We start from the raw sequence: 21196 nt of genomic DNA, 5'->3' as shown, positions 1-21196 counted from the left end.
CATTCCCTTCAGGCAATGACAATATAGGTGCCGTAGTTAGCTTTTTCTTCAATAACTGAAATGCTTTCTCTTGTTCATCATTCCATTCAAATTTCTTCCCTTTATGCGTTAATGCAGTCAAGGGTTTTGCTATTCTGGAAAAGTCTTGGATGAACCTTCTGTAGTAACCAGCTAGTCCTAAAAACTGGCGTATGTGTTTCGGAGTTTTTGGGGTTTCCCACTTTTCAACAGTTTCTATCTTTGCCTGATCCACCTTAATACCTTCTTTGTTCACTATGTGACCTAGGAATTGAACTTCTTCCAACCAAAATGCACACTTTAAAAACTTAGCGTACAATTCTTCTTTCCTCAATACTTCTAAAACCTTTCTCAAATGTTCACCGTGTTCTTGGTCATTCTTTGAGTAAATAAGTATGTCATCAATGAAAACAATGACAAACTTGTCAAGGTATGGTCCACACACTCGGTTCATAAGGTCCATGAACACAGCTGGTGCATTAGTTAAACCAAACGGCATGACCATAAACTCGTAATGATCGTAACGTGTTCTGAAAGCAGTCTTTGGAATATCATCTTCTTTCACCCGCATTTGATGATACCCGGAACGTAAGTCAATCTTTGAATAAACAGACGAGCCTTGTAGTTGATCAAATAAGTCATCGATTCTCGGTAGTGGGTAGCGGTTCTTGATGGTAAGTTTGTTCAACTCTCGGTAGTCGATACACAACCTGAATGTACCATCTTTCTTCTTGACAAACAAAACAGGAGATCCCCATGGTGATGTGCTTGGTCGAATGAAATCACGCTCTAAAAGTTCTTGTAATTGGCTTTGCAGTTCTTTCATCTCGCTGGGTGCGAGTCTGTAAGGAGCACGAGCTATTGGTGCAGCTCCTGGTACAAGACCTATTTGAAATTCAACGGATCGATGTGGGGGTAATCCCGGTAATTCTTTCGGAAATACATCGGGAAATTCTTTTGCAATGGGAACATCATCGATGCTCTTTTCTTCAGTTTGTACTTTCTCGACGTGTGCTAGAACAGCATAGCAACCTTTTCTTATTAGTTTTTGTGCCTTCAAATTACTAATAATATGTAGCTTCGTGTTGCCCTTTTCTCCGTACACCATTAAGGGTTTTCCTTTTTCTCGTATAATACGAATTGCATTTTTGTAACAAACGATCTCTGCTTTCACTTCTTTCAACCAGTCCATACCGATTATCACATCAAAACTCCCTAACTCTACTGGTATCAAATCAATCTTAAATGTTTCGCTAACCAGTTTAATTTCTCGATTCCGACATATATTATCTGCTGAAATTAATTTACCATTTGCTAATTCGAGTAAAAATTTACTATCCAAAGGCGTCAATGGACAACTTAATTTAGCACAAAAATCTCTACTCATATAGCTTCTATCCGCACCCGAATCAAATAAAACGTAAGAAGATTTATTGTCAATAAGAAACGTACCCGTAACAAGCTCCGGGTCTTCCTGTGCCTCTGCCGCATTAATATTGAAAACTCTTCCACGGCCTTGTCCATTCGTGTTCTCCTGGTTTGGGCAATTTCTAATAATGTGGCCCGATTTTCCACATTTATAACAAACTACATTGGCATAACTTGCTCCGACACTACTTGCTCCGCCATTACTCGTTCCGACACCATTTGTTCCTTTCGTTCTATTAACCCCTGGTCCGTAGACCTCACACTTCGCCGCGCTATGACCATTTCTTTTACACTTGTTGCAAAATTTGGTGCAGAACCCCGAGTGATACTTTTCACACCTTTGGCATAGCTGCTTCTGATTGTTGTTGTTGTTGCGGTTATTATTGTTGTTGGGATGATTGTTGTAGTTGCTGTTGCTGTTGTTGTTGTTGTTGTTGTTATTGTTGGGCCGTTTGTTGTAGTTGCGATTGATGTTGCAATTGTTGGGATAATTGTTGCGATTATTGTTGTAATTGCTGTTGTTGTTGTATTGGTGATTCTTATCACCGTTTTCCTCCCACTTTCTTTTGACTTGCTTCACATTGGCCTCTTCAGCAGTCTGTTCTTTAATTCTTTCTTCAATCTGGTTCACTAGTTTGTGAGCAATTCTACATGCCTGTTGTATAGAGGCGGGCTCGTGTGAACTTATATCTTCTTGGATTCTTTCCGGTAATCCTTTCACAAATGCGTCGATCTTCTCTTCCTCATCTTCGAATGCTCCCGGACACAATAGGCACAATTCTGTGAATCGTCTTTCGTACGTGGTAATATCAAATCCTTGGGTTCGTAACCCTCTAAGTTCTGTCTTGAGCTTATTGACCTCGGTACTGGGACGGTACTTCGCGTTCATCAAGTGCTTGAATGCTGACCACGGTAGTGCGTACGCATCATCTTGTCCCACTTGCTCTAGATAGGTATTCCACCATGTTAACGCAGAACCTGTGAAGGTATGCGTAGCGTACTTCACTTTGTCCTCTTCAGTACACTTACTTATGGCAAACACCGATTCAACCTTCTCGGTCCACCGTTTCAATCCGATCGGTCCTTCGGTTCCATCAAATTCCAAAGGTTTGCAGGCAGTGAATTCTTTGTAGGTGCATCCTACACGATTTCCTGTACTGCTAGATCCAAGGTTATTGTTGGTATGTAGCGCAGCCTGTACTGCGGCTATGTTTGAAGCTAGAAAAGTACGGAATTCCTCTTCATTCATATTCACGGTGTGTCGAGTAGTCGGTGCCATTTCCTTCAAAATAGTTAAATGGAACAAGTTAATCATACAGAATATTAAGAGTAGTTAATAGTATTTCGTAGCATAATATGAACTCATTTATAAAAGCTTTTTCTTCATATTAGCGTTTTATAAGTTTAAATTCGGGTAGTACCTACCCGTTAAGTTCATACTTAGTAGCTAATATACAATTCAACTACTACAATTCTATATGAAAAACTGATTATAATAATATTTCGCGTTCAAACTTTTATACAATATTTTACAAACTTACAATACCGCTTATTTTACATAAAGCATGAAATATAGCACACAATAACTTTGATACAAGATAGTTGTGAAGATAATTCTAGCTAGTACACAAGTCGTTCAGCAAAGGCAATAAAGACACGTAATTCATACGTCCAGAAACAAGTCATGCATTCTGGTTTTACTAGGACTACTTCCCATCCTTGGTCTTGTGCAACATAACCGTTATGGCCGTTGATAAGACAGCGTGTTGTAACGTCGTCAAAGGGACGAGGGTTACGTAATGTCCAACAGTCCCGTAATAATCTAAAAACCTCATTTCTTACCCCAATTACCGACTCCGTCACTTGTGGAAACGTTTTGTTTAATAGTTGTAGCCCGATGTTCTTGTTCTCACTTTGGTGAGAAGCGAACATTACTAATCCGTAAGCATAACATGCTTCTTTATGTTGCATGCTAGCCGCTTTTTCTAAATCACGAAGTCCAATATTCGGATATATTGAGTCAAAATAATTTCATAACCCGTTGCGTAAAATAGCATTTGGGTTCCCCGCAATATATGCGTCAAAGTAAACACATCGTAACTTATGGGTTTCCCAATGTGATATCCCCCATCTTTCAAACGAAAGTCTCTTATAAACCAAGACATTCTTGGAACGTTCTTCGAATGTCTTACAAACTGATCTCGCCTTAAATAGTTGTGCCGAGGAATTCTGGCCGACTCTAGACAAGATTTCATCAATCATGTCTCCGGGTAGGTCTCTTAAAATATTGGGTTGTCTATCCATTTTGTGTTTTTAAACTGTAAAATAGACAAGAGTTAGATTCATAAAAAAATACTTATTAATACAAGCAATTTTTACATATATCATAAAGCATAAGAACACTATATTACATATATTACACCACACGAATACAACTATCTTATTCCGACTCGCTCGTTTCTTCTTCTTCGGTTTTGGTTCGTTTTGCCAAGTTTCTAGGGATATATGATGTTCCCCTAATACGAGCCGTAATTTTCCACATTGGTTTAGAAAAACCTGGTGGTTTAGAGGTTCCCGGGTCATTGTTACAACTTAAGGACTTCGGGGGTTGACGATACATATAAAGTTCATCGGGGTTGGAATTAGATTTCTCTATTTTTATGCCCTTTCCCTTATTATTTTCTTTTGCCTTTTTAAATTCAGTTGGGGTAATTTCTATAACATCATCGGAATTCTTGTCGGAATCCGATTCATCGGAGAATTGGTAATCCTCCCAATATTTTGCTTCCTTGGCGGAAACACCATTGACCATAATTAACCTTGGTCGGTTGGTTGAGGATTTTCTTTTACTTAACCGTTTTATTATTTCCCCCACCGGTTCTATTTCTTCATCTGGTTCCGATTCTTCTTCCGGTTCCGATTCTTCTTCCGGTTCCGACTCTTCTTCCGGTTCCTCTTTGGGAACTTGTGAATCAGTCCACGAATCATTCCAATTTACATTTGACTCTTCATTATTATTAGGTGAGTCAATGGGACTTGTTCTAGAGGTAGACATCTATCACATAATATCAAACGCGTTAAGAGATTAATATATCACATAATATTCACATGTTAAAAATATATAGTTTCCAACAAAATTTGTTAAGCAATCATTTTTCAAGTAAACACGGTCAAAGGCCAGACTCACTAATGCATCCTAACAAACTCGATAAGACACACTAATGCAAATTTTCTGGTTCTCTAAGACCAACGCTCGGATACCAACTGAAATGTCCCGTTCTTATTGATTAAAAACGTTCCATATTAATTGATTTCGTTGCGAGGTTTTGACCTCTATATGAGACGTTTTTCAAAGACTGCATTCATTTTTAAAACAAACCATAACCTTTATTTCATAGATAAAGGTTTTAAAAAAAGCTTTACGTAGATTATCAAATAATGATAATCTAAAATATCCTGTTTACACACGACCATTACATAATGGTTTACAATACAAATATGTTACAACAAAATAAGTTTCTTGAATGCAGTTTTTACACAATATCATACAAGCATGGACTCCAAATCTCGTCCTTATTTAACTATGCGACAGCGGAAGCTCTTAATAATCACCTGAGAATAAACATGCTTAAAACGTCAACAAAAATGTTGGTGAGTTATAGGTTTAACCTATATATATCAAATCATAATAATAGACCACAAGATTTCATATTTCAATACACATCCCATACATAGAGATAAAAATCATTCATATGGTGAACACCTGGTAACCGACATTAACAAGATGCATATATAAGAATATCCCCATCATTCCGGGACACCCTTCGGATATGATATAAATTTCGAAGTACTAAAGCATCCAGTACATTGGATGGGGCTTGTTGGGCCCGATAGATCTATCTTTAGGATTCGCGTCAATTAGGGTGTCTGTTCCCTAATTCTTAGATTACCAGACTTAATAAAAAGGGGCATATTCGATTTCGATAATTCAACCATAGAATGTAGTTTCACGTACTTGTGTCTATTTTGTAAATCATTTATAAAACCTGCATGTATTCTCATCCCAAAAATATTAGATTTTAAAAGTGGGACTATAACTCACTTTCACAGATTTTTACTTCGTCGGGAAGTAAGACTTGGCCACTGGTTGATTCACGAACCTATAACAATATATACATATATATCAAAGTATGTTCAAAATATATTTACAACACTTTTAATATATTTTGATGTTTTAAGTTTATTAAGTCAGCTGTCCTCGTTAGTAACCTACAACTAGTTGTCCACAGTTAGATGTACAGAAATAAATCGATAAATATTATCTTGAATCAATCCACGACCCAGTGTATACGTATCTCAGTATTGATCACAACTCAAACTATATATATTTTGGAATCAACCTCAACCCTGTATAGGTAACACCAACATTCACATATAGAGTGTCTATGGTTGTTCCGAAATATATATAGATGTGTCGACAGGATAGGTCGAAACATTGTATACGTGTCTATGGTATCTCAAGATTACATAATATACAATACAAGTTGATTAAGTTATGGTTGGAATAGATTTGTTACCAATTTTCACGTAGCTAAAATGAGAAAAATTATCCAATCTTGTTTTACCCATAACTTCTTCATTTTAAATCCGTTTTGAGTGAATCAAATTGCTATGGTTTCATATTGAACTCTATTTTATGAATCTAAATAGAAAAGTATAGGTTTAAAGTCAGAAAAATAAGTTACAAGTCGTTTTTGTAAAGGTAGTCATTTCAGTCGAAAGAACGACGTCTAGATGACCATTTTAGAAAACATACTTCCACTTTGAGTTTAACCATAATTTTTGGATATAGTTTCATGTTCATAATAAAAATCATTTTCTCTAAATAACAACTTTTAAATCAAAGTTTATCATAGTTTTTAATTAACTAACCCAAAACAGCCCGCGGTGTTACTACGACGGCGTAAATCCGATTTTACGGTGTTTTTCGTGTCTCCAGGTTTTAAATCATTAAGTTAGCATATCATATAGATATAGAACATGTGTTTAGTTGATTTTAAAAGTCAAGTTAGAAGGATTAACTTTTGTTTCCGAACAAGTTTAGAATTAACTAAACTATGTTCTAGTGATTACAAGTTTAAACCTTCGAATAAGATAGCTTTATATGTATGAATCGAATGATGTTATGAACATCATTACTACCTTAAGTTCCTTGGATAAACCTACTGGAAAAGAGAAAAATGGATCTAGCTTCAATGGATCCTTGGATGGCTCGAAGTTCTTGAAGCAGAATCATGACACGAAAACAAGTTCAAGTAAGATCATCACTTGAAATAAGATTATTATAGTTATAGAAATTGAACCAAAGTTTGAATATGATTATTACCTTGTATTAGAATGATAACCTACTGTAAGAAACAAAGATTTCTTGAGGTTGGATGATCACCTTACAAGATTGGAAGTGAGCTAGCAAACTTGAAAGTATTCTTGATTTTATGAAACTAGAACTTTTGGAATTTATGAAGAACACTTAGAACTTGAAGATAGAACTTGAGAGAGATCAATTAGATGAAGAAAATTGAAGAATGAAAGTGTTTGTAGGTGTTTTTGGTCGTTGGTGTATGGATTAGATATAAAGGATATGTAATTTTGTTTTCATGTAAATAAGTCATGAATGATTACTCATACTTTTGTAATTTTATGAGATATTTCATGCTAGTTGCCAAATGATGGTTCCCACATGTGTTAGGTGACTCACATGGGCTGCTAAGAGCTGATCATTGGAGTGTATATACTAATAGTACATACATCTAAAAGCTGTCTATTGTACGAGTACGAATACGGGTGCATACGAGTAGAATTGTTGATGAAACTGAACGAGGATGTAATTGTAAGCATTTTTGTTAAGTAGAAGTATTTTGATAAGTGTATTGAAGTCTTCCAAAAGTGTATAAATACATATTAAAACACTACATGTATATACATTTTAACTGATTCGTTAAGTCATCGTTAGTCGTTACATGTAAGTGTTGTTTTGAAACCTTTAGGTTAACGATCTTGTTAAATGTTGTTAACCCAATGTTTATAATATCAAATGAGATTTTAAATTATTATATTATCATGATATTATCATGTATGAATATCTCTTAATATGATATATATACATTAAACGTCTTTACAACGATAATCGTTACATATATGTCTCGTTTAAAAATCATTAAGTTAGTAGTCTTGTTTTTACATATGTAGTTCATTGTTAATATACTTAATGATATGTTTACTTATCATAGTATCATGTTAACTATATATATATCCATATATATGTCATCATATAGTTTTTACAAGTTTTAACGTTCGTGAATCACCGATCAACTTGGGTGGTCAATTGTCTATATGAAACATATTTCAATTAATCAAGTCTTAACAAGTTTGATTGTTTAACATGTTGGAAACATTTAATCATGTAAATATCAATCTCAATTAATATATATAAACATGGAAAATTTCGGGTCACTACAGTATATATCGTTTTAAGAACTATTATTTCACTCGCAATGTAATTATGTATAACGGGTATAAATTTGAATATGATGTCACTTCATTAAACACATTTTTTTAAATTATTAGTATGCGTCGCCAGATGGAATACCATTTGGCGGCGCATAACCTTCGGTTTCAGATTGTTCTGAAATTCTCGAGATCACTCTAAAACGACCCTAACATCAAGACTCCTGGTTAGTGTCTTGACATTCGCGGTCATCAGGATGTCGAAAAAAGACATTTTACTCATTTTAAGGTCGTATTTGAACGTTTTCAATTTATATCTTATTATTAGTTTTGTGTATGCATTACTTAGCATGGTATATATATAGTTTTAAGGCCTATTATTTCACTCGTAATGTAATTATGTATAACGGGTATAAATTTAAATCTAATGTCACTCATTAAACACGTTATTTAAATTATAAGTATGCGCCGCCAGATGGAGTACCATTTGGCGGCGTATAACATTCGGTTTCAGATTGTGCTAAAATTCTCAAGATCACCCTAAAACGAAGGAACGAGCAAGATTCTCAGAACGTTCTTGCCATTCGAGGTGGTCTAGATTCCGAAAAAGACATCTTTCCTCGTAAAATTGCACCACGCACCAAAAACCACCGACGGTTCGTGGTGCTTGGTGTTTTGTGTCTTTGGCCAGAATGTTCGATCTATCGTATCTTTTGACTCGTAGCTCCGATTTAGTCACCGTTTTGATTTTCAAATCGTGTAATTTTCCGGGATCTATCCGTTGGCAAACTGCCGTAGGCGGTTTTTACCAAATATTTTTCGAAACGAGACCTCGAAAGCCTTCAGTTTGGTCTTTTTTGCGATTTTGACCGTTTTCATTCATATTATTCCTTTTGTGTATGCATGACTTAGCATGGTATATATCGTTTTAAGGCATATTATTTCACTCGCAATGTAATTATGTATAACCGGTATAAATTTGAATCTAATGTCACTTCATTAGACACGTTTTTTTAAATCATTAGTATGCACCGCCAGATGGAGTACCACTTGACGGCGCATAACCTTCGGTTTCAGATTGTGCTGAAAATCTCGAGATCACCCTAAAACGACCCTAACGTCAAGACTTCTGGATAGTGTCTTGACATTCGAGGTCGTCAGGATGCCGAAAAAAGACATTTTACTCATTTTTAATCCTCTATTTGAACATTTTTAATTTATATCGCATTATTAGTTTTGTGTATGGATGACTTAGCATTGTATATATCGTTTGAAGGCCTATTATTTCACTCGCAATGTAATTATGTATAACGGGTATAAATTTGAATCTAATTTCACTTCATTTGACACTTTTTTAAATCATTAGTATGCGCCGCCAGATGTAGTACCACTTGGCGGCACATAACCTTCGGTTTTAGATTGTGCTGAAAATCTCTAAATCACCCTAAAACGGCCGAACGAGCAAGACTCTATGAACGTTCTTTCCATTCTAGGTCGTCCAGATTCTTAAAAAGACATCTTTCCATGCAAAATTGCACCACGCACCATAAACCACCGACGGTTCGTGGTGCTTGGTGTTTTTTATCTTTGGCCAAAATGTTCGATCTATCGTATCTTTTGACTCGTAGCTCCGATTTAGTCACTGTTTTTTTTCAAATCGTGTAATTTTTCGGGATCTATCCGTTGGCAAACTTCCGTATGCAATTTTTCCCAAATATTTTTTGAAACGAGACCTCGAAAGTCTACAATTTTGGCTTTTTTTTGCGATTTTGACCGTTTTCATTCATATTATTCCTTTTGTGTATGCATGACTTAGCATGGTATATATCATTTTAAGGCATATTATTTCACTCGCAATGTAATTATGTATAACGGGTATAAATTTGAATCTAATGTCACTTCATTAGACACGTTTTTTTTAATCATTAGTATGCACCGCCAGATGGAGTACCACTTGGCGGCGCATAACCTTCGGTTTCAGATTGTGCTGAAACTCTCGAGATCACCCTAAAACGACCCTAACATCAAGACTTCCGGAAAGTTTCTTGACATTCGAGGTCGTCAAGATGCCCAAAAAAGACATTTTACTCATTTTTAATCCTCTATTTGAACATTTTCAATTTATATCGCATTATTAGTTTTGTGTATGGATGACTTAGCATTGTATATATCGTTTTAAGGCCTATTATTTCACTCGCAATGTAAGTATGTATAAAGGATATAAATTTGAATCTAATGTCACCTCATTAGACACATTTTTTTAAATCATTAGTATGCACCGCCAGATGGAGTACCACTTGGCGGCGCATAACCTTCGGTTTCAGATTGTGCTGCAAATCTTAAGATCACCCTAAAATGGCCGAACGAGCAACACTCTCTGAATGTTCTTTCCATTCGAGGTCGTCCAGATTCTTAAAAAGACATCTTTCCACGCAAAATTGCACCACGCACCAAAAACCACCGACGGTTCGTGGTGCTTGGTGTTTTGTGTCTTTAGCCAAAATGTTCGATCTATCGTATCTTTTGACTCGTAGCTCCGATTTAGTCACCGTTTTTTTTCAAATCGTGTAATTTTTCTGGATCTATCCGTTGGCAAATGCCGTAGGCTGTTTGTCGCAAATATTTTTCGAAATGAGACCTCGAAAGCCTTCAATTTTTGCCTTTTTCGATTTTGACCGTTTTCATTCATATTATTCTTTTTGTGTATGCATGACTTAGCATAGTACATATTCTTTTAAGGCCTTTTATTTAACTCGCAATGTAATTATGTATAACGCATATAAATATGTATCTAATGTCACTTCATTAAACATGATTTTTTAAATCATTAACATGCGCCGCCAGATGAAGTACCATTTGGCGGAGCATAACCTTCGGTTTCAGATTGTGCTGAAATTCTCGAGATCACCCTAAAACGACCCTAAAATCAAGACTACTGGATAGTGTCTTGACATTCGAGGTCGTCAGGATGCCGAAAAAAGACATTTTACTCATTTTTAATGTTCTATTTGAACATTTTCAATTTATATCGCATTATTAGTTTTGTGTATGGATGACTTAGCATGGTATATATCGTTTTAAGGCCTATTATTTCACTCGCAATGTAATTATGTATAACGGGTATAAATTTGAATATAATGTCACTTCATTAGACACGTTTTTTAAATCATTAGTATGCGCCGCCAGATGGAGTACCACTTGGCGGTGCATAACCTTCGATTTCAGATTGTGTTGAAAATCTCAAGACTCTCTGAACGGCCGAACTAGCAAGACTCTCTGAACATTCATTTCATTCGAGGTCGTCCTGATTATGAAAAAGACATCTTTCCTCGAAAAATCGCACCACGCACCAAAAACCACCGACGGTTCGTGGTGCTTGGTGTTTTGTGTCTTTGGCCAAAAACCACCACCGGGGGCTATTTTGGTTTGGATAATTAAAAACTATGATAAACTTTGATTTAAAAGTTGTTCTTCTGGAAAAATGATTTTTCATATGAACATGAAACTATATCCAAAAATCTTGGTTAAACTCAAAGTGGAAGTATTCTTTCTAAAATGGTCATCTAGACGTCATTCTTTCGACTGAAATGACAACCGTTATAAAAACGACTTGTAACTTATATTTCTGACTATAAACCTATACTTTTTCTGTTTAGATTCATAAAATAGAGTTCAATATGAAACCACGGCAATTTGATTCACTCAAAACGGATTTAAAATGAAGAAGTTATGGGTAAAACAAGATTGGATATTTTTGATCTTTTTAGCTACAGGAAATGTTTAACAAATCTATACAAATCATAACCTAGCTAACTTATATTGTATTATACATGTATTCTAATATATTATGTAATCTTGGGATACCATAGACACGTATGCAAATGTTTTGACATATCATATCGACCCATGTATATATATTATTTTGAACAACCACAGACACTCTATATGCAGTAATGTTGGAGTTAGCTATACAGGGTTGAGGTTGATTCCAAAAATATATATACTTTGAGTTGTGATCTAGCCTGAGATGTGTATACACTGGGTCGTGGATTGATTCAAGATAATATATATCAATTTATTTCTGTACATCTAACTGTGGACAACTAGTTGTAGGTTACTAACGAGGACAACTTACTTAATACACTCAAATCTTTAAAACATAATAAAAATGGTTGTAATTATATTTTGATCATACTTTGATATATATGTACATATTTGTATAGGTTCGTGAATCGATCCGTGGCCAAGTCTTATTTCCGAGGAAGGAAATATCTGTGAAAGTGAGTTATAGTCCCACTTTTAAAATCTAATATTTTTGGGATGAGAATACATGCAGGTTTTATAAATGATTTACAAAATAGACACAAGTACGTGAAACTACATTCTATGGTTGAATTATCAAAGTCGAATATGCCCCTTTTTATTAAGTCTGGTAATCTAAGAATTAGGGAACAGACACCCTAATTGATGCGAATCCTAAAGATAGATCTATTGGGCCTAACAAACCCCATTCAAAGTACCGGATGCTTTAGTACTTCGAAATTTATATCATATCCGAAGGGTGTCCAGAATGATGGGGATATTCTTATATATACATCTTGTTAATGTCGGTTACCAGGTGTTCACCATATGAATGATTTTTATCTCTATGTATGGGAAGTGTATTGAAATATGAAATCTTGTGGTCTATTGTTACGATTAGATGTATATAGGTTAAACCTATAAATCACCAACATTTTTGTTGACGTTTAAAGCATGTTTATTCTCAGGTGAATACTAAGAGCTTCCGCTATTGCATACTAAAATAAGGACAAGATTTGGAGTCCATGTTTGTATGATATTCTGTAAAAAAATGCATTCAAGAAACATATGTCGATGTAATATATTTCTATTGTAAACCATTATGTAATGGTCGTGTGTAAACAGTATATTTTAGATTATCATTATTTGATAATCTACGTAATGTTTTTAAAACCTTTATTGATAAAATAAAGGTTATGGTTGTTTTAAAAATGAATGCAGTCTTTGAAAAACATCTCATATAGAGGTCAAAACCTCGCAACGAAATCAATTAATATGGAACGTTTATAATCAATATGAACGGGACATTTCAGTTGGTATCCGAGCGTTGGTCTTAGAGAACCAGAAAATTTGCATTAGTGTGTCTTAGCGAGTTTGTTAGGATGCATTAGTGAGTCTGGACTTCGACCGTGTTTTCTTTAAAAATGATTTCTTAACATTTTTGTTGGAAACTATATATTATTAACATGTAAATATTATGTGATATATTAATCTCTTAACATGTTTGATATTATGTGATAGATGTCTACCTCTAGTACAAATCCCATTGACTCACCTAATAATAACGAAGAGTCGAATATATATTGGCAAGATTCACAAGTTTCTGAAGAACCGGAAGAAGAGGAAACGGAACCGGAAGAAGAGGAACCGGAAGAAGAGGAACCGGAAGAAGAAAAGGTTCCAGAGGGGGGAATAGTAGGAACCACAGAAAACCGGTCAAATAAAAGAAAATCCTCAACCAATGGACCAAAGTTAATAATGGTCAATGGTGTTTCCGCTAAGGAAGCAAAATATTGGGAAAATTACCAATTTTTCGATGAATCGGATCCTGGTGAGGATTCCGATGATGTTATAGAAATTACCCCGACCCAATTTAATGAGGCAAAAGAAAATAATAAGGGAAAAGGCATCAAAATAGAGAAATCTGATTCCGACCCGATGAACTTTATATGTACCGTCAACACCCGTATTTTCAATATCGTGACAATAACCCGGGAAGCTCTAAACCACCAGGTTTTTCTAAACTAATGTGGAAAACGATGACTCGTATTAGAGGAACATCATATATCCCTAGAAGATTAGAAAAAAGAATCGAGTCCGAAGAAGAAGAAACCAGTGATTCAGATTAGAGGGGTGTGAGCATGTTGTGTAATAAATGTATTGTAGTGTGCTTGTACTTTTCTGTTCTATATAAAAATTGCTTGTATCATTTGTTTTTATGAATCTAATCCTTGTCTATTTTACAGTATAAAAACAAAATGGACGTTAAGGGTAGACAACCGAATATTTTAGAAGACCTACCAGAGGATATGATTGAGGAAATCTTGTCTAGAGTCGGTCAGAATTCATCAGCACATTTAGTTATGGCGAAATTAACTTGTCAAACATTTGAAAGACTTTCCAGAAATGCCTTAGTTTATAAAAGGCTTTCCTTTGATAGGTGGGGTATATCACATTGGGGAGACCGTAAGTTACGCTGTGTTTTCTTTAAAGCGTTAAATACGGGGAACCCAAATGCAATTTTACGCTACGGGTTAAGAACCTATTTTGACTCAACATATCCCAACATACTATTTCGTGAATTAGAAAGAGCTTCTAACATGCAACATAAAGAAGCATGTTATGCTTACGGGTTAGTGATGTTCGCTTCTTACCAAAGTGAGAAAAAGAACATCGGATTGCAGCTTTTAAATAAAACTTTCCCACAAGTGACGGATTCAGTAGTTGGGGTGAGAAATAAGGTTTTTAGATTATTACGAGGCTGTTGGACATTACGAAACCCTCGTCCTTTTGACGACATTACAACATGCTGCCTAGCTAATGGTCATAACGGTTATTTTCCACAAGACCAAGGATGGGAACTCGTCTTAGTAAAACCAGAATGCATGACTTGTTTCTGGACTTATGAATTACGTGTCTTTATTTCCTTTGCTGAACAACTTGCGTATTAACTAGATTTATCTTCAAAACTGTCATGTATCATAGTGTACTATATTTCATGTTATATGTAATATAGCAAAGTTGTAAGTTTGAAGAATATTTGTATGTGATATATTATTATAATCAGTTTTTCATATGGAATTGTAGTAGTTGAATTGTATATTAGCTACTAAGTATGAACTTAACGGGTAGGTAGTATCCGAATTTAAACTTATAAAACGCTAATATGAAGAAAAAGCTTTTATAAATGAGTTCATATTATGCTACGAGATACTATTGACTACTCTTAATATTCTGTATGATTAAATTGTTTCATTTGACTATTTTGAAGGAAATGGCACCGACTACTCGACACACCTTGAATATGAGCGAAGAGGAATTTCGTGCCTTTCTTGCTTCAAACATAGCCGCAGTACAGGTCGCGCTACATACCAACAATAACTCTGAATCTAGCAATACAGGTAACGGCGTAAGAAATCGTGTGGGATGCTCCTATAAGGAATTCACTGCCTGCAAACCTTCAGAATTTGATGGGACCGAAGGACCAATCGGATTGAAACGGTGGACCGAGAAAGTTGAATCGGTGTTTGCCATAAGTAAGTGTGCTGAAGGAGACAAATTGAAGTACGCTACGCATACCTTCACAGGTATTGCGTTAACATGGTGGAATACCTATCTAGAGCAAGTGGGATAAGAGGCTGCTTACGCGCCACCGTGGTCAGCATTCAAGCACTTGATGAACGAGAAGTACCGTTCGAGAACCGAGGTTAATAAGCTCAATTCAGAACTTAGAGGGTTACGAACACAAGGATTCGATATTACTTCGTACGAAAGACGATTCACAGAATTGTGCCTATTGTGTCCGAGAGCGTTCGAAGATGAGGAAGAGAAGATCGACGCGTTTGTGAAAGGGTCACCGGAGAGAATCCAAGAAGATATAAGTTCACACGAGCCTGCCTCTATACAAAAGGCATGTAGAATGGCTCACAAACTAGTGAACCAGATTGAGGGAAGAATTAAAGAACAGGCGGCCGAAGAGGCCAACGTGAAGCTAGTCAAAAGAAAGTGGGAGGAAAACAGTGATAAGAGTCACCAAAACAACAACAACTATCCCAACAATCGCAACATCAATCTTAACTACAACAAACGGCAAAACAACAACAACAACAACTACACCAATCATCCCAATAACAATAACAACCGCAGCAACAACAACAATCAGAAGCAGCTATGCCAAAGGTGTGAAAAGTATCACTCGGGGTTCTGCACCAAATTTTGCAACAAGTGTAAAAGAAATGGTCATAGCGCGGTGAAGTGTGAGGTCTACGGACCAGGGGTTAACAGAACGAAAGGAACAAATGGTGTCGGAACGAGTAATGGCAGAGCAAGTAGTGTCGGAGCAAGTTATCCCAATGTAGTTTGTTATAAATGTGGAAAACCGGGCCACATTATTAGAAATTGCCCGAACCAAGAGAACACGAATGGACAAGGCCGCGGAAGAGTTTTCAATATTAATGCGGCAGAGGCACAGGAAGACCCAGAGCTTGTTACGGGTACGTTTCTTATTAACAATAAATCTAGTTACGTTTTATTTGATTCGGGTGCGGATAGAAGTTATATGAGTAGAGATTTTTGTGCTAAATTAAGTTGTCCATTGACGCCGTTGGATAGTAAATTTTTACTCGAATTAGCAAACGGTAAATTAATTTCAGCAGATTATATATGCCAGAATCGAGAAATTAAACTGGGTAGTGAAATATTTAAGATTGATTTGATACCAGTAGAGTTAGGGAGTTTTGATGTAATAGTTGGCATGGACTGGATGAAGGAGATGAAAGCAGAGATCGTATGTTACAAAAATGCAATTCACATTGGACGAGAAGAAGGAGAACCCTTAATGGTGTACGGAGAAAAGGGCAACACGAAGCTACATCTTATTAGTAATTTGAAGGCACAAAAACTAATAAGAAAAGGTTGCTATGCTGTTCTAGCACACGTCGAGAAAGTACAAACTGAAGAAAAGAGCATCAATGATGTTCCCGTCGCAAAAGAATTTTTCGATGTATTTCTGAAAGAATTACCGGGACTACCTCCACATCGATCTGTTGAATTTCAAATAGATCTTGTACCAGGAGCTGCACCAATAGCTCGTGCTCCTTACAGACTCGCACCCAGCGAGATGGAAGAACTGTAAAGCCAACTGCAAGAACTATTAGAACGTGGTTTCATTCGACCAAGCACATCACCATGGGGAGCTCTTGTTTTGTTTGTCAAGAAGAAGGATGGTACATTTAGGTTGTGTATCGACCACAGAGAGTTGAATAAACTTACCATCAAAAACCGTTATCCACTGCCGAGAATTGACGACTTATTTGATCAACTACAAGGCTCGTCGGTTTATTCGAAAATCGATTTACGTTCTGGATATCATCAAATGCTAGTAAAGGAGGATGATATTCCAAAAACTACTTTTAGGATGCGTTATGGTCATTACGAGTTTATGGTTATGCCATTTGGATTGACTAACACACCATCTGTGTTCATGGACCTTATGAACCGAGTGTGTGGGCCATATCTTGACAAGTTTGTCATTATTTTCATCGATGACATACTTATTTACTCAAATAATGATCAAGAGCACGAAGAACATTTGAGAAAAGTGCTAGAAGTATTGAGGAAAGAAAAACTGTACGCTAAGTTTTCAAAGTGTGCATTTTGGTTGGAAGAAGTTCAATTCCTCGATCACATAGTGAACAAAGAAGGTATCCAGGTGGACCCGGCAAAGATTGAAACCGTTGAAAAGTGGAAAACCCCAAAAACTCCGAAGCATATACGTCAATTTTTAGGATTGGCTGGTTACTACGGAAGATTCATCTAAGATTTCTCCAAAATAGCAAAACCCTTAACTGCATTAAAGCATAAAGGGAAGAAATTTGAATGGAAGGATGAACAAGAGAAGGCGTTTTAGTTATTGAAGAAAAAGCTAACTACGGCACCTATATTATCATTGCCTGAAGGGAATGATGATTTTGTGATTTATTGTGACGCATCAAAGCAAGGTTTCGGTTGTGTATTAATGCAACGAACGAAGGTGATTGCTTATGCGTCTAGACAATTGAAGATTCATGAGCAAAATTATACAGCTCACGATTTGGAATTGGGTGCTGTTGTTTTTGCATTTAAGACTTGGAGGCATTATTTATATGGGGTCAAAAGTATTATATATACCGACCACAAAAGTCTCCAACATATATTTAATTAGAAGCAACTGAATATGAGACAACGCAGGTGGATTGAACTGTTGAATGATTATGATTTTGAGATTCGATACCACCCGGGGAAGGAAAATGTGGTAGCCGACGCTTTGAGTAGAAAAGACAGAGAACCCATTCGAGTAAAATCTATGAATATAATGATTCACAATAACCTTACTACTCAAATAAAGGAGGCGCAACAAGGAGTTTTAAAAGAGGGAAATTTAAAGGATGAAATACCCAAAGGATCGGAGAAGCATCTTAATATTCGGGAAGATGAAACCCGGTATAGGGCTGAAAGGATTTGGGTACCAAAATTTGGAGATATGAGAAAAATGGTACTTAGAGAAGCTCATAAAACCAGATACTCAATACATCCTGGAACGTGGAAGATATACAAGGATCTCTAGAAACATTTTTGGTGGCCGGGTATGAAAGCCGATATTGCTAAATATGTAGGAGAATGTTTGACGTGTTCTAAGGTCAAAGCTGAACATCAGAAACCATCAGGTCTACTACAACAACCTGAAATCCCGAAATGGAAATGGGAAAACATTACCATGGATTTCATTACTAAATTGCCAAGGACTGCAAGTGGTTATGATACTATTTGGGTAATAGTTGATCGTTTCACCAAGTCAGCACACTTCCTGCCAATGAGAGAAGATGACAAAATGGAGAAGTTAGCACAACTGTATTTGAAGGAAGTCGTCTCCACACATGGAATACCAATCTCTATTATCTCTGATAGGGGTGGAATATTTATTTCAAGATTCGGGCAGACATTACAGTAAGCATTAGGAACTTGTCTAGACATGAGTACTGCCTATCATCCACAAACTGATGGGCAGAGCAAAAGGACGATACAAACGCTTGAAGACATGCTACGAGCATGTGTTATTGATTTCGGAAACAGTTGGGATCGACATCTACCATTAGCAGAATTTTCCTACAACAACAGCTACCATTCAAGCATTGAGATGGCGCCGTTTGAAGCACTTTATGGTAGAAAGTGCAGGTCTCCGATTTGTTGGAATGAAGTGGGGGATAGATAGATTACGGGTCCAGAGATAATACAAGAAACTACCGAGAAGATCATCCAAATTCAACAACGGTTGAAAACCGCCCAAAGTCGACGAAAGAGCTACGCTGACATTAAAAGAAAAGAAATAGAATTTGAAATTGGAGAGATGTTCATGCTTAAAGTTGCACCTTGGAAAGGCGTTGTTCGATTTGGTAAACGAGGGAAATTAAATCCAAGGTATATTGGACCATTCAAGATTATTGATCGTGTCGGACCAGTAGCTTACCGACTTGAGTTACCTCAACAACTCGCGGCTGTACATAACACTTTCTATGTCTCAAATTTGAAGAAATGTTTTGCTAAAGAAGATCTCACTATTCCGTTGGACGAAATCCAAATCAATGAAAAACTTCAGTTCATTGAAGAACCCATCGAAATAATGGATCGTGAGGTTAAGAGACTTAAGCAAAACTAGATACCGATTGTTAAGGTTCGATGGAATGCTCGTAGAGGACTCGAGTTCACCTGGGAGCGTGAAGATCAGATGAAAAAGAAATATCCGCATCTATTCCCAGAAGATTCGTCAACACCTTCAACAGCTTAATATTTCGGGACGAAATTTATTTAACGGGTAGGTACTGTAGTGACCCGAACTTTTCCATGTTTATATATATTAATTGAGATTGATATTTACATGACTAAATGTTTCCAACGTGTTAAGCAATCAAACTTGTTAAGACTTGATTAATTGAAATAGGTTTCATATAGACAATTGACCACCCAAGTTGACCGGTGATTCACGAACGTTAAAACTTGTAAAAACTATACGATGACATATATATGGTTATATATATAGTTACCATGATTTTATTATAAGTAAGTATCTCATTAGGTATTTTAACAATTAGTTATGTACATAAAAATGAGACTATTAAATTAAGAAACTCGAAAACGATATATATAACGATTATCGTTATAACAACGTCTTACTAGGTACATTTGAATCATATTAAGATATTGATACACTTAGTTAATTATGCTAAATGATAATTAAATATATCATTAAGTGTATTAACAATGAACTACATATGTAAAAATAAGACTACTAACTTAATGATTTCGAAACGAGACATATATGCAACGATTATCGTTGTAACGACATTTAACTGTATATATATCATACTAAGATATATTATATATCATAATATCATGATAATGTAACAATTTAACATCTCATTTGATATAATAAACAATGGGTTAACAGCATTTAACAAGATCGTTAACCTAAAGGTTTTAAAACAACATTTACATGTAACGACTAACGATGACTTAACGACTCAGTTAAAATGTATATACATGTAGTGTTTTAATATGTATTCATACACTTTTGAAAGACTTTAAGACACTTATCAAAATACTTCTACTTAACAAAAATGCTTACAATTACATCCTCGTTCAGTTTCATCAACAATTCTACTCGTATGCACCCGTATTCGTACTCGTACAATACACAGCTTTTCGATGTATGTACTATTGGTATATACACTCCAATGATCAGCTCTTAGCAGCCCATGTGAGTCATCTAACACATGTGGGAACCATCATTTGGCAACTAGCATGAAATATCTCATAAAATTACAAAAATATGAGTAATCATTCATGACTTATTTACATGAAAACAAAATTACATATCCTTTATATCTAATCCATATACCAACGACCAAAAACACCTACAAACACTTTCATTCTTCAATTTTATTCATGTAATTGATCTCTCTCAAGTTCCATCTTCAAGTTCTAAGTGTTCTTCATAAATTCCATAAGTATAGTTTCATAAAAATCAAGAATACTTCCAAGTTTGCAAGTCTACTTCCAAGCTTTCTAATCCATTCCAAGTAATCATCTAAGATCAAGGAACCTTGTTATTTACAGTAGGTTATCTTTCTAATTCAAGGTAATATTCATATTCAAACTTTGATTCAATTTCTACAACTATAACAATCTTATTTTGAGTGAAAATCTTACTTGAACTGTTTTCGTGTCATGATTCTGCTTCAAGAACTTTCAAGCCATCCAAGGATCCTTTGAAGCTAGATCCATTTTTCTCATTTCTAGTTGTTTTATCCAGAAAACTTGAGGTAGTAATGATGTTCATAACATCATTCGATTCATACATATAAAGCTATCTTATTCGAAGGTTTAAACTTGTAATCACTAGAACATA

This window comes from Rutidosis leptorrhynchoides, chromosome 10 (assembly GCF_046630445.1).
Source record: "Rutidosis leptorrhynchoides isolate AG116_Rl617_1_P2 chromosome 10, CSIRO_AGI_Rlap_v1, whole genome shotgun sequence".
Classification (NCBI taxonomy): domain Eukaryota; kingdom Viridiplantae; phylum Streptophyta; class Magnoliopsida; order Asterales; family Asteraceae; genus Rutidosis; species Rutidosis leptorrhynchoides.
This window is presented reverse-complemented; position numbering follows the sequence as displayed.